Here is a 12,977-nt window from a genome sequence, read left to right as displayed (position 1 = left end):
GGTAACCGGAGCGCGCGGCGCGGCGTGACCTTGAGGGCAGCGGATGCGGGGCCGAGCGGGAGCTGCCCCGCACGGCCGCGCGCGGATTAAGGTGGCGGCCGGGGGAAGCGGCCGTGCGAGCCCCGCGCTGCCGCACCCCGGGAGGAAGGCGGGGATGGAGCGCGGCGCGGCGCATCGCGGAGGGTGGGAGCGCGCAGCGGCCGGAGCGCCCCGCGCGGTGCGAGTAACCTTTGGATGGGCACCACGTGAGGCCCGGAGCGGCGGTGGCGGAGCGGCCGCGGGTCCGGGAGGAGCGCTCCTCCGAGTGCCGCTGTGGAGCCGCGCCGGGGCGCTGGGCAGCGGCGGGCGGGAGCGGGCCGCGACGCTCAGCCCCCGGGTGGCGGATGGTACCGCGCGGAGCCGCCGCGATCCGCAGTCAGAGCGAGTCGCTGCCGGCGTTGGACGGGCATTTTTCCCTTTCATTTTTATAATTGAATGGAAAGGGAAGGGAGGGATGATGCGCAGCAGCAAGTCTTCGGGGGCTTTTTTTTTCCTTCGCATTTTTCTTAACGCAGGAAATATCTGTTCTGTGCGGCGTTGGTAGCTGTGTAAATGGACGCGATGAGCTTTCCATCTCGCGGTCGGGCAGACTGCTGGCGGTGCGCTGTGCCTCGCTACCCGGCTCGCTCAGGAAGCGTTCCCGGCGCGGGTGTGCATCGTAGCGCTGGGGGGAGGGGGGACGCGCCTGGGGAAATGCAGGGCACGTCCCTGCCGGCAGCGGGTCCCGGCCGAGCTCTCCTGGCATCGTTGGCCACTGACAGCCATTTACCTGGCGGGGGGGGGGGAAGGGCTGCAGCGTGTCTATAGAAAGCCCCACCACGTCCAAAGGTGCTGTATCCTTAATGCCCGAGGGTCCTGAGGAGTTGGGGTCCAGGTGATGTTTTTAGGTGGTTAAGAAGACGTTTGCTCGGTAAGCCTAGTGGCCCTCGGCTCGTGGCACGGTTTGTGACAAGGTGGGAGCTCTGCCTGCGGCCGTTGTGATTTATTTCCCTTTCCGTATGTTGGACCTTATCAAGGATTTGTTCCGAACACCACAAATAAGGAATTCTCACAGAAGTAAATTCGTGTATCTTTAAACTGTGGACTCTGTTGGCAGGAATGGCTTCCAATGTACTAGAACTGCAATACTTATGGCATAATGAATGGAAACTCTCCTAGTGTCAGTGGAAAAAGTGGTCACTGAATTCAGTCAGGGAAAAATTCATGCGCTTAAATGTAAAATTTCTGGTCTGGAAGGGCGTTGTTGGGTTGTTCCATTTGTCGCTGTTCTGTTTATTCTGATCTCCCACCCAGGTGGGGTGGTTTGAAGAGAACAAGGATCCTGTGTTCCTACAGGCACGTGCAGGCTTTCTCAGTCGGTCCTGCTGTCTTGGTGCTGAATGCAGGGCTACTACTTCGATTCATTCAAAAAAGAGTGCTGCCTATGATGCGGGGCATTAGAAAGGCACAAGGGGAAGGTAATTGTGTTGGCGTTGTGGCTGCACTCTGTACGCATGCATGCAGTGACTCAGTACTGCATATTAAGCAGACATTGTGCTTGGGAATTTCAAGCACACAGGAGACAGTGTCGCTTTAGCATGGGTTCAGATGCGGGTCTTGGTTTCTTACCATGTCGCGTTGCATACAGATAATGGCATAACTAGAGGGTCCCCACTTGCACCGCACACAGCAAATAACCTGTGACAGATTCTGCCCATTCAAACACTCCACTGTCTAATGCTGGAATCTCATCTAGAGAATGGCCCTTTCCTGCACCGCAGTACAGAGGACTTCAGTCAGCTGTTAATGTTGAGACACTCTCAACCAAGCTGTAGGAGCTGAATAGGAAGCTGAGGGGCTGGTAAATACCTTGTAGCTCACCATCATAATGGTCTGTAATTATTGTTATTATTCTTTTAACTGAGTTTATTCAGAGAAGAAGAAGAGTATGACAAACTGGAAGAAACAGTCATGAGATGAAGACGTTGAGGCAAAATAAATACACTTGTGCTTGGAAGGCTTGATTTTTGCCAGTGTTTAAGATCTTGGAGCTGGGAACTCACTATTAACTGACAAGTTCAAAATGGGCTTGGCACAGCAATCAATGACGTGCTGGAGCAAGCAAGTCTGCCTTGACAGGAGGGTGGACAAGATAACCTAAAGTATCTTCTAACTCAAATTTCTTCCATTAAGGTAGACTAAATATTAATGGCACTGAGCATTCTTTAACACTGAAATGTGACCTCAAGGATGCCTTTTTGTTGTTTGAACTGTTCATTTTAATATACGTTCTCCTCAATTTTTGAAGGAAAAATAATGTTAGTGCAGGAAGGATGCGTTTCTTCCTCAAAGTCACCTTTCGGTCTGCAAAATTTTATCTAATGCAGATTAATGAATGGCAGTGATTAGCCCAGAGCATATCAATGTAGGTTTTATTTTAGAGAAAGAAGGAACACAGCCTGAATCTGTAGAAGATTATTTTTGTACAGAAGTACCTGCTTATCTTCTACCAAAAGGATCAGTGCAATTATATTCATATATTCCTAAGTATTCCCAATGTTTCTTAAAATGAATAATAAGGGGGAAAAAAAGAAAAAAAAAAAAAACCCAAACATGTTAAAAGCTGCTGTTCAGGAGATACAGATCTTTTTGTGGAGTATTTTAATTAAAAACTAGATAAAATCTACGGACTGCAGTGTTGTGCCCAAAAATCCAACATGAGCTTTTCTTACCATCTTGCTATAGTGCATACAACAGTCTCACCTGGGTTTATTTTCTGATACTCAACCTGTTGCAATTATTATTGAGGGTACCATTTTTGTTTCTCCTTACAACATCAACTGATTGAAGAACAAGGAGGGCAGTGGACGTAAGGAGTGCTGTTGCCTGTGGTTTTTTGTTTTTTTAAAAAAAAGTGAAACTGTGATGGCTTACATACAGGAAGGTTATTTCTAACATGTGCTAATTAATAATTGGTAATTAATTGAAAATGGCTTGTCTCTAGGTTTGGATTTCTTCACGTATACATAACTAATTTTATTACTATTTTTTCCCCTAATTTTGGCTTCAAGTAGCAAATAAGATCATGCTCACTAATTGCACTGTGATGTGATAAATAATAAGGATCTAAGTTCATGATACCCCCACCCAACATTTGTATCCATTTGTAAACGTGCTTTGCACATACCCTGTTTCAGAGATGCTTACGGAAGATGGAAACAAGAACCATTAGTATAGATGGGAGGAAGTTCTGGGACCTACCGTGTACAAAGAAATCAGTTGGCAAAAAATGAGGCAGACTTACTGTGGTACAGTTGCACGTTTTCACGCTGAATGTAGTCTCAGCACAAGTATGCAGTATTGTCCAGTTTGTATTTTATTTCTAAGCCATCAAGCTTTCAAATACAGTTTAAAAAATGAGTTTCTAGTTTTCATGACAGGTTTCATTTAATATGTACAGTAAATTTGAGAGATCTGCCTGTTGAAGCTATTCATATTCCAGTAAACATTATGAAAGTGATTTCTGCTGCCACTTATAAATCTTATTCTAAATGACAGATGACAGCAGGAGGTGTTATTAGTTTAATTCTGGTGAATTGCAAAGTAGGCATGAAGCTTTCTCGGTTGGTATTTCGAAGGTCTGGTGGGAGAAGAAATGTAAAGAAAATGTAGGAGGTGTTTAAAAAAAAAAAAAAAAGAAAGAAAGAAAAAGAAAAAAGCCAGAAATAGCTTTTAAAAATAAAGCCAAATTATTTTTCTCCAGTAATAGATGAGATGCAAAACTATGTTACAAGGCGAATAACATCTGCCCTGTCTTTAGGGAGTAAATGGATCGAGGAAGAAGATATACTCTCCTGTTAGTGCTGTTGCCAACCATAGTGTGCAGTTGAGGATGGCGTAAATAACCCTTGAGGATGACAGGACTGATCAGCTTTGCTGGCCAGTTTTGCCATTTAAAGCATGATTGGTGTGTCTCAGCGCAAGGGTAATGTTGGTTTGTTACTGGATTTTTTTTTTTAATGCAGTTTTGAAGGAGAAACCCAAGGAAGTTCCAGCATGACATGACCTTCAACTTACGGTTAATTTCTGTGTTCTACACGTCGCAGTCTTTCAGTATTGCTTACAAGCTGGATGCCATCTTCATTCCCGGTGAGCACAGGAAACATCATGTTCTTGAAACGTGCTTCTGCGGAGTCTATCGCTTGTAATCTGCTACCCTTAGTTGTGCCCTTATATTCACAGAAAGATAAGGTGGCAGTAGGGAATACAACACTATTAGGTTCTGACCACTTGGTGTACAGTGTCCGGTCTATGAAGAAGAGGCTTGAGATGTACCATGCTCAGAGCAGCTGATAGTGACAAACTTCATCACAAGGCAGACGGGGTGATTCAGCCACTCATACTTTTTTTATTGTTTGGAAACAGAGGTACTGAGGTATCAACAAGTCAACTCTTGCTGTTGCTCTTGCCATCATTGGTTCCAAAGAATGTTTATAAATATATCTTGACAACCATCTTATACATTTAAACATACAAAGCCAATACTTTAAGCGACAATCTAACTTTCTGGGACTTAACCTAGGATTCACAGCAGCATATTCTTTTTCTTTTTTTCTTTTTTTTCTTTTTTTCTGAATGTCTTCATTTAAACTCAACTTTTAGTGTTCATTTTGATGTTCTGGATCTGATGATCTTGGCCACCTCTGAAGTATGTGCAGCAGTGAAAAAAGATTGAATGTTCCTCACCCTGGAATTATAGATGTGCCATTACATAGAAGTCACACAGCCTTTTTAACACCATTTGACAAGTGACTGTCTGTTTGCATGGTTCTTTGAGGGTTACTCCTGTGTCTGTGCAAATATGGGAATATGCTGCTTGTGGCATCTTCTTTGGCTCCCTGAGCAACTGCATTTCAAACAAAAACCAAGACTACTTGGGTCTTGTGTAGTAAGAGCTCTCCAGAAAAAAGAAGAGATCAGCTGTGCATGATAGAATAAACTACATCTGTAAGTCAGAATATCTCCCTGGTTTTGAAACAAATTGAAAACAACTGCTAGCTCCTTCTGAGGGAAAGTGGAAGAAGAGATGCATCAGCTGTGCATAATGGAATTTTACTACCATAGAAAGGAATAGCTGTAGTGCTCTTCTCTTAGTTGACACAAAGAGCTTAGCAACTAGCAGTAAATCTTGTGGCTACTGCAAATTTTCTTTTGGAAGACCTGTAAAATATAATAAAACATGAAGAAGATGGTCACTGTTATTCCTCACAAACTTAGAGACTTAGAGAGAGCTTACATGGTGGATGTTCCAATAAATTAATCTTTCAAATTTTAAACAAAATAATTGCTAATCACTTTTATTAACATTAAGATGCTTGTTTGTTTTTTTTTTCTTTTTCTTTTTTATTTCTTCTTATTCTGGAGATTGTACCATGGCCTTCTCCAGCAGCTATGCTGATCAGCATTATCCAAGAGACTGCAAGGACAGCAAGACAACCTCTTCTCTGCTTCCCTCTTTGGCTTGTCACCATGTATGGAAGATTAGTTAGCGTGGCTGAGGTGGCCAGATAGCCTTTTTCACTTCCACCCTGTTCTGTGCTGGTCTGTAATTTTCCCTTCCTTTTTGCTAGTTGTTCTCTGTTGCCCCTTTGGCTTGCTGCACTACTTGTTCTTGTATCTTGTGCAGAAAATGCATTCCCTGTGGCAGGAGGTGAGAGGCAAGACTCACAAGAGGTAAGCAGCATAGTGAGTGAGTGTTTAGGTAGCTGGTCTGGAAATGCGTGTCCTTGTCTATCTGTCAGGTGAAACTACTTGCTGGAAAGCAGTAACCTTTTCACATAAAAAGGCCAAAGTGGCTGCTCCGACAGCAGATTGGAAAGCCACTGGAGAGCCAGCTGTCAACTAATGGCTTTCCAGAAAAAGGTTCAAATTTATCCATAAAAATCTTTGCACTAATTAGAATTATAAAGAATACTGCGATCCGTTTGCTGTATGCTTTAGTGGTTTCTAATGCTGCAATGGAGTAAATAAAGAACCACTATTCATACTGTGCATCCAGACTTGCTTTCTGAGGTTTTGCTTAGGTAAGACTGAGGAGATAGAAGCAGTAAATGGGTAGAAAACATGGCAGGTATCACCAGCCCTTAAGTTATCTTAGAACGGGTAGTATTTTTGAATCTCCCCTGACTATTGAGGTACTAAGCAGAAGGTTAATATGCACACTGAATGTTTTTCTTTTTCACTTCCATATAGATGCTATTGCTATTACTGTGGAGTCACTTTGTACATATATATTTTTTTTCATGTTGCTTGGATCTGCCAATTTTGTTTTTGTTCTTCACTTTGGGAATGAAGTTGGTAGTACAAAACTTTGAAGCCTATGGAACATAATGCAAATCAATACTTAAATTAGAACACTGTCTAGCAACCTCACCCCTGTGAGTTAGTGTAAAACATTAAATGATTTAAACTGGCTAGCAGTGTCTGTACCAGATAGCTTGCAAATATATGTATCTGAGAAGCTGGAGACTGACAGCTTGAGAGGGTAGGGCAGGTATTACGCTGCTGGTAACTCACTGATTCCAGCTGTCTTACTTCTGCTTTGTTAACAACTCAGATCACTTCAGCTTGTTTTCACCTGCTTTGGCTTTGAAATCCATACAGTTAAGTGGCAGCTATCTTCACATCTGACAGTGAGCTTACTTTACATAGAGAAATGCCTTCAAGTCTTCCTGAAGTCCTGTTTCAGCAGTGTGTTTTGATAGGTGGTGTATCTGACTGTGGCGACAGCAGATCTAGAGGCTTGTTTCTGAACTCAAGCTGTACCTACCTGGAATTTGAGAAAAGCTTTGTCTCTTGCCTTTTTTGTTATTTTTTGTTTGTTAGTTGGTTTCTGTTAGTGGAGACACTCTGAGTGGAGCTGCCCATAAGATGGAAACAGCCACTCAGCACACACCGCTTTATAGGAGCTTTTTGAATTAGCTTTAGTACGACTGTGCGTATCTGAAAATGAAATAAGTGTATCAAGCAGTGGTAAGGATATAATTTGCTTGTGAGTGAGCAATTCGCATGTGGCTTCCTCTTACCAGCAGTGCTGGTACCAACACTGGACAGCAGCTTCAAGAAAATCCCTCAGAAAATGTTGTTTAGGTTGTTTCAATTATGTGAAGTTGGACATCCTAAAGTTACAGGATGAACTTAGGCTGCCCCAAAACACAGGAAATCAGTTTACCAGATGGAAAAATACAATACATGTATGCTTGAAGATATTACTTTATATTTTCTGGAAAGATATTGCACTATTTTAAATGGTGGACTTATTGGTCCCAAACTAAAATGCTGAATTTGCACAGACTGAAGTTTTTTGTTCCCATTCTATTGCATAATTTAAAGCTAAAGAAATGAATATGGAGAACAAAACTGTGTTATTAATCTTGGGCAATGTGGCTTGAAGTCCACAAAGTAGATACTGTTTGGTCGTAAAACCAGGTGAGTTCATTGCAAGCTTCTAATAGGTGTTGCCAGAGGCTCCTCCTGAATGTGGTTGAGGTGACAAATTAGAAAGCTTTTCCATAGTCTTTCTTAGCTGCAGTGGTTCAGAGTAGCTGGAAATAGTGATATGTGTCCAGTATTGGGCTGCTAGGTAGCCCATATCCCTGTGGGTGAAGGCAGACAAAGTAGTGGCTGTCCTGGGACTTAGCCATGCCAAGTGCTTGCTTTGCTGCAGGCAAAAAATCAGACTGTGTAATGATGGTGTAATATGTTTCAGCCTTTGGAAGGTCAGCAGAGCCATGCCTGCTGTCCTATGCCTTGAGTGTAACTGTTTCATGTGGCACTTTCGGGTCAGGGGCCTCTGGTTGGGGAGGTCTTTAAAGAAAGTCTCAGGCATCTCGGGTATGATTACCTTCTAAGTAGGCCTACAAAAACACTGGAGAGGGATTTGCTGTCAGGGAGTCTTACTGGAAGGAAAGAGCTGATGGCGTTGAACTGAAAGAGAGTAGATTTAGATTAGATATTAAGAAGAAACTCTTTTCTATGGGATTGGTGAGACATTGGAACAGACTGTGCAGCAAAGTTGTGAATGCCCTATCACTGAAAGTGTTGGAGGGCAGGTTGAATGGGGCTCTGGGCAGCGTGATCTAGTGGGTGGCACCCCTGCCTCCAGGGACTGGAACTAGATGGGATTTACTGTCCCTTCCAACTAAAACCACTATGTGATCTTGTAACAAACAAGTGGGTGTGGAGTTGACCAAGTGCTGGTGAGGTCTAACCCACCCAAAGCAGCATTAGCCAGACTGTAGTCTGTGTGGTGCAAGAGAAAAGATGTGTTCTCAAGGCAGCATCTGAGATGATGTTCTGTTTTACATGTCTGTGACAAACAGAAGCTAGCAGAGGGTCACTTAAGATAGTTAGGGACCTTGTGTACATGAGGCAGAGCAAGCTGACTGTGCTGCTTGAGAGAAGGAGGATGAAGAACATATTAATATTGTGGTCTTTTCTGTGATACTGTTAAGAAGGTGCAACCAGACTTTGTTTTCTGTTTGGCCAGGGATGAGCTTAGAGGTGAGGAAAAGAGCTTCTATGGTTGGCTTGTGCTACTGAAATATGTGCTGCTCTGGGACGGGGCAACCTCTGCCAGCCCATTGACCTTCAGAAGGAGCCACATGCATTGCTTCTGTCTTCTTGTCACTAATTCTCATCTAGGTCTGTTCCCTGACCTTGTAGTCAGGTGAGCGTTAGTGCCTGCACAAGCCAGGGCACAGGGCTATACCTTCTGGCAGCAGGCTGAGTTCGGATATTCCTAAACTAACTGTGAAACCACATCCTCACTCTTGCATGTGCCTGCTTTTACATGGTAATGTATCTGCTCGATATGCTAATTCATGCTGTTAGCATTGGTAGTGCAATCCTTGCCTCTTGCATAACCACTTCAAAAACTGAAACTAGTCACTCCAGGCCTCTTCTGCTACTGAAGAGGCATAAGTACTGCTGAGATGAGATTCGTGTGACTGTTTTAGATTGTGTCCTAGACAGCTGAATTTGATCTTTTGGCAGGAGTTCTAAATCTTTTCCTAATTCAATATGGGGAGGAAAAAAGCCTACGGTACCCACCTTAGCATTACTGTTTGGTCAGGTGGATCTTACACATAATGGTAAGAATGTAAACTTTTAACCCCTGTAATCCAAATAACAAATGTCAGCGCAGGTTCTCCATTTGATAAAAGAAAAGTTGGGATGGAGAAGAAAAAAACTGGAACTGTTTTCTAAAAAGTAAAGTTCTTTCATCAGCTACGTGCTATTTCTAATTATTTAAGTAAAAATTTTAGGGAGTCATTAGTACTGGAATCAGTAATTGGCACAGGAGCATACTAAAGGTGTTAAGCTTTCCAAGTTAAAATGGAGATAACAGCAGACCTTCATTGATACTTTACATATATTTACATGTAGTTGTTGGATATCTTTCTACAGCAAATTCCACAGAGCTGTACAAGAAAAAAGTACTCCATACGTGCCAATGTTTTAATGAGTGTTTCAGTGCTTTTTTTTTCCTACCCCACTTATTTCATAAATGAATTGCTCTGTAAGTTACTGATTAGAAGTCTCAGTTGCTAAAATGTAAAAAGCATTTTAAGCACAAAGATGTGCTTACCTGTGGGTTATTTTAGGAGTAATACAGAAGCTTGAGGTGAAGTACATATTGTTGTCAGTGAAACAGTTCTTTGTTTCTTCAAGTTATTCCTTTTCTATTTTTTTTCTTTAAGAAATTACTTAAGAGATTAATGAGGCACCAGTTGCAGGATGAACTACGTGTCTGGCATTATATTCAACCAATAAATTGCTACATGAACATAAATTCCTTGTATTAATCTTGGTTATAGCACCTGTCTGGCTTCTCAGATGTTGAATTCAGCAATGTCTTTTGAAAAACACATATTTCCTGAGAGTATGGTTTATCTTGATCCTCGTATATATCATCTTGTATCAGAAGAAGCAGGGTTTTTCATGCTGTCATTATTCTGCATAAAGTGTACTGTGCATCCTGACCATGGTCTTGGGAACAGGACAGTGTAAAAGGAAGTGGTGGTTAAGTCCTGTGTTTTGAAAGTAAAACTACAATGCGGTCTTCCTCCATGCAAGGGAGAAACTGTAGCTAGATGACCTTTAACCGTAAGATCTGCAAGACAGGAACCTTTTTGGCCCACACTGACTTACTCATTTAACAAATCTAAAACGGAAAAATGAAGCTACTTTCCTGTAGTATGTTGGGAGCTGGAGCAGCCATCTATATTATCAAAGTATGTTTTTCCTATTTTTTAAACCTAAAGCAAGTGCTAAATTCTATTGCTCTAGGGACATTCTTCTTGGCAAGGTAGTGCTAGTGATTAAAGATCTAATGATTGAAGCTGTCAAAGGCTTTTAAACATGAGATGAAGTTTAAAAATGATTGAAATTTGCCTTTTTTTTTTTTTTTAGTGCTGAAGAGTAGCCTAGAGCTCAAAAGGTGGCAAAAAGCTATCAATCTATCTTAAGGCCTGTTCCACTTTCAGGCCGTTTTCACAGCCACTGCTGTGTCAACTCTATTCAGTTATAATTGCCCCAACTCCACAGCAGGCTGGTCAATCAAAATGCTAAATAGAGAAGCAGAGCTTTTGCTTCAGAGGATGTGGAAAACCAGATTTGTGACTGTGTGTGCGCCTTTGGGAACCCAGCAGGAAGGCTGAGCCTCTTGTTGTGTTTCTAACCTGATACAGTGCGTGCCCTACCTTCTTGACTTGTCTGCTTGTTAGTTGTCTTGAGCTTCAAGTATCTCACTCTCTAAAGTTCTTGCGGACTGCTTTTTAAGATGAGAACCACCAGTGGGGTTTAGCCTTCCTGTAAATGAGAAATGGCAGAATCCATACAGTTTACCAGCTTAAATTGTAGCTACGTTTTTGTTTTTTTCGGTTTTTTTTTTTTTTTTTGCTTTTCTTCTGACATGTTAAGCCATCAGGCTTAAGGTAATTGTTACTACTGTTAGAGTTGCTCCTGACGTTATTGTCAGATACAAATATTTGAGATGTGGCTACTAGACTGAAAACAAATCACTTGCTCTGCTCACTGCTGATGTGAAAGCCAGAAGTTCTTAGCCTGTTTTTAAACCAGTTGTGTAACATTTGCAGGTGCAGTTCTTTTACTGCTTTCACATGAGGTATTTCTTCTTCCACAGCTGGTAAGTAAAATGATGTCTGTACTCCCTCTGCTGGTTCTGCAAAAATAACTTTCTTGAGATTAAATAGCCAAGTAGTACCTCTCAAAGAGGCGTAAGTGAAATGCTGACTTAAAAGCTGGTTGCAGAATGCAAGAGGGGTTTTCCTGAAAAATGGGTCAACAAATAGTTACTGAAAGCTAATCAGGTGTCTCAGATGCTATCTCCTGCTATAATGGTAAACACTGGTGTTGTATATACCTTTGTACTTGAATATGGTCTGTTTTTGTTTGTCATTGATTGGATGGGGCTATCCAAGCCAAAACATTAAACGTATGTACAAGTATGCATACACGTGAGCCCTATTTTTGGAGTTATGTTTTGTAGTTATTTTACACTACATGTGCATGAAGAAACAATATCTGGAAGCCCCTCATGGGGGGGGGCGGGGGGGGGACAGTACAGTGCTCTGTGTATCTGTTCATTTATTCTCATTTAAAATAAATAAAAGTTCTTAGGATGAAAGAAATTCAGGTGTTGAACAAGGTCTTGATATATGTATTGTATCCACAGGCAAAGCAATTGGTCTTGAAATTGAACAGACATCTTTACATGCTAGTCTGTTCTATTCTGTTTCCTTCTCTTTTTGGTATTGTTACTGTATCATACTACCTTTCTGGTTACTTTTGCTTTCTGGAATTTGGTGTAATGTAACAGTTTCAGAGGGCTGAGGAAATAGCCTTCTATGCCATCCTGGTCAGTAAGAGGTCTGGGAACCCTGGAAAAATGAGTTAGATTGCCTTTTAACATTTGTTAAGTCAGGGTATCTCTGAACAAGAACCCCCGAGCCTTACAATGCGGAGAGCCTGGCTTCTTATTGCTAAGTCTGAAGATGTATTCTGGCTTTTCATACCTGCAAGGTGCATTTCCTGAAAAACACAGTGTTTTGTCCAGACATTTGACAGTCATGAATTTTACTACCAAATATTTCAGAGCTGTGAGATTACCATGCAAACCTTATTTAAGAATTCATTCTAGTCAAGCATGCTGTCTCTTCCTGTTAGATGTCTCTTTCTGTATACCTGAGGCTGTATCTGCAGGTACCTTTAGGCACTGATGTACCTAAAAGTGACTGCTTGGCTCTGTGACAGCAGGCAATTGCTTAGATCTTCACACAGGAGCTAGAACAACTCTTTTATTTATTTATTTATTTATTTCCCCTATTAGTAAGTGCTCACCCTACTGTTTATCCCACTCTTCCAGTTTTTCCATTTGGATGTGCTTTTGTAGGTTAAGACCCTAGCGTTCAGCCCTATGACAAGACTGTCCTCTTACAGTCAGAATTTAGAGTTTCATGGGCATGCTAAATCATTTTTGTTTTAATATAGAGATGTATTTTAATGTTGTTCACATTAACAAGTAAACCACAACTTGCTGACTTGCTTAATAGAGGCTGTAAATTTTGACTTAATAATGCTTACTTTAAACCCAAGTCTTGTCAGGCAAGAACAGCTGCGAGTTCTCAGTGCACAGGGAAACGCTTCATTTTCTAGGAAGGCCTAATATGGTTTTTACTCCCTAACTTGGAGGTATCTGAAACTTCTCAGAATAGCTTCAAATAATAAAATATCCTAAAATAGCTTTGTTTAAGCTTTCTTTGAGCAGTTTTACTGTGAGGTAATTAAGTACTTGAAAACAGTTGCTCCGTGAAAAATGCTTTTGACAGCTAATGTCCTATTTTAATAATGGTTTCTCAACAAAAGAAGTAGTGTTT

At 41.7% G+C, this 12,977-nt stretch overlaps 1 protein-coding gene across 22 annotated transcripts in view; it reads left to right on the top strand.

Annotated features, from left to right (window-relative positions):
• ATP2B1 (ATPase plasma membrane Ca2+ transporting 1) overlaps window positions 1-12,977 on the top strand; it is a 58,402-nt gene that overhangs the window by 1,832 nt on the left and 43,593 nt on the right. For 6 of the 22 annotated variants that reach the window (NM_001397873.1, XM_046944319.1, NM_001397874.1 and 3 more), the window contains exon 2: window positions 4,044-4,167. The exons of 11 other annotated variants lie outside the window; for them this stretch is intronic. The gene's annotated coding sequence lies outside the window, so the exon portion shown is untranslated. Of the gene's footprint in view, window positions 1-6; window positions 4,168-11,177; window positions 11,228-12,977 lie in introns of those variants that run through there. 5 more of the 22 variants (XM_046944414.1, XM_046944367.1, XM_046944191.1 and 2 more) reach the window with 5 other exon arrangements.

The sequence above is a fragment of the Gallus gallus genome, chromosome 1 (genome assembly GCF_016699485.2).
Source record: "Gallus gallus isolate bGalGal1 chromosome 1, bGalGal1.mat.broiler.GRCg7b, whole genome shotgun sequence".
Lineage (NCBI taxonomy): Eukaryota > Metazoa > Chordata > Aves > Galliformes > Phasianidae > Gallus > Gallus gallus.
Note: the sequence above shows the minus strand (reverse complement) of the source record. Positions and strands in the feature narration are given on the sequence as shown.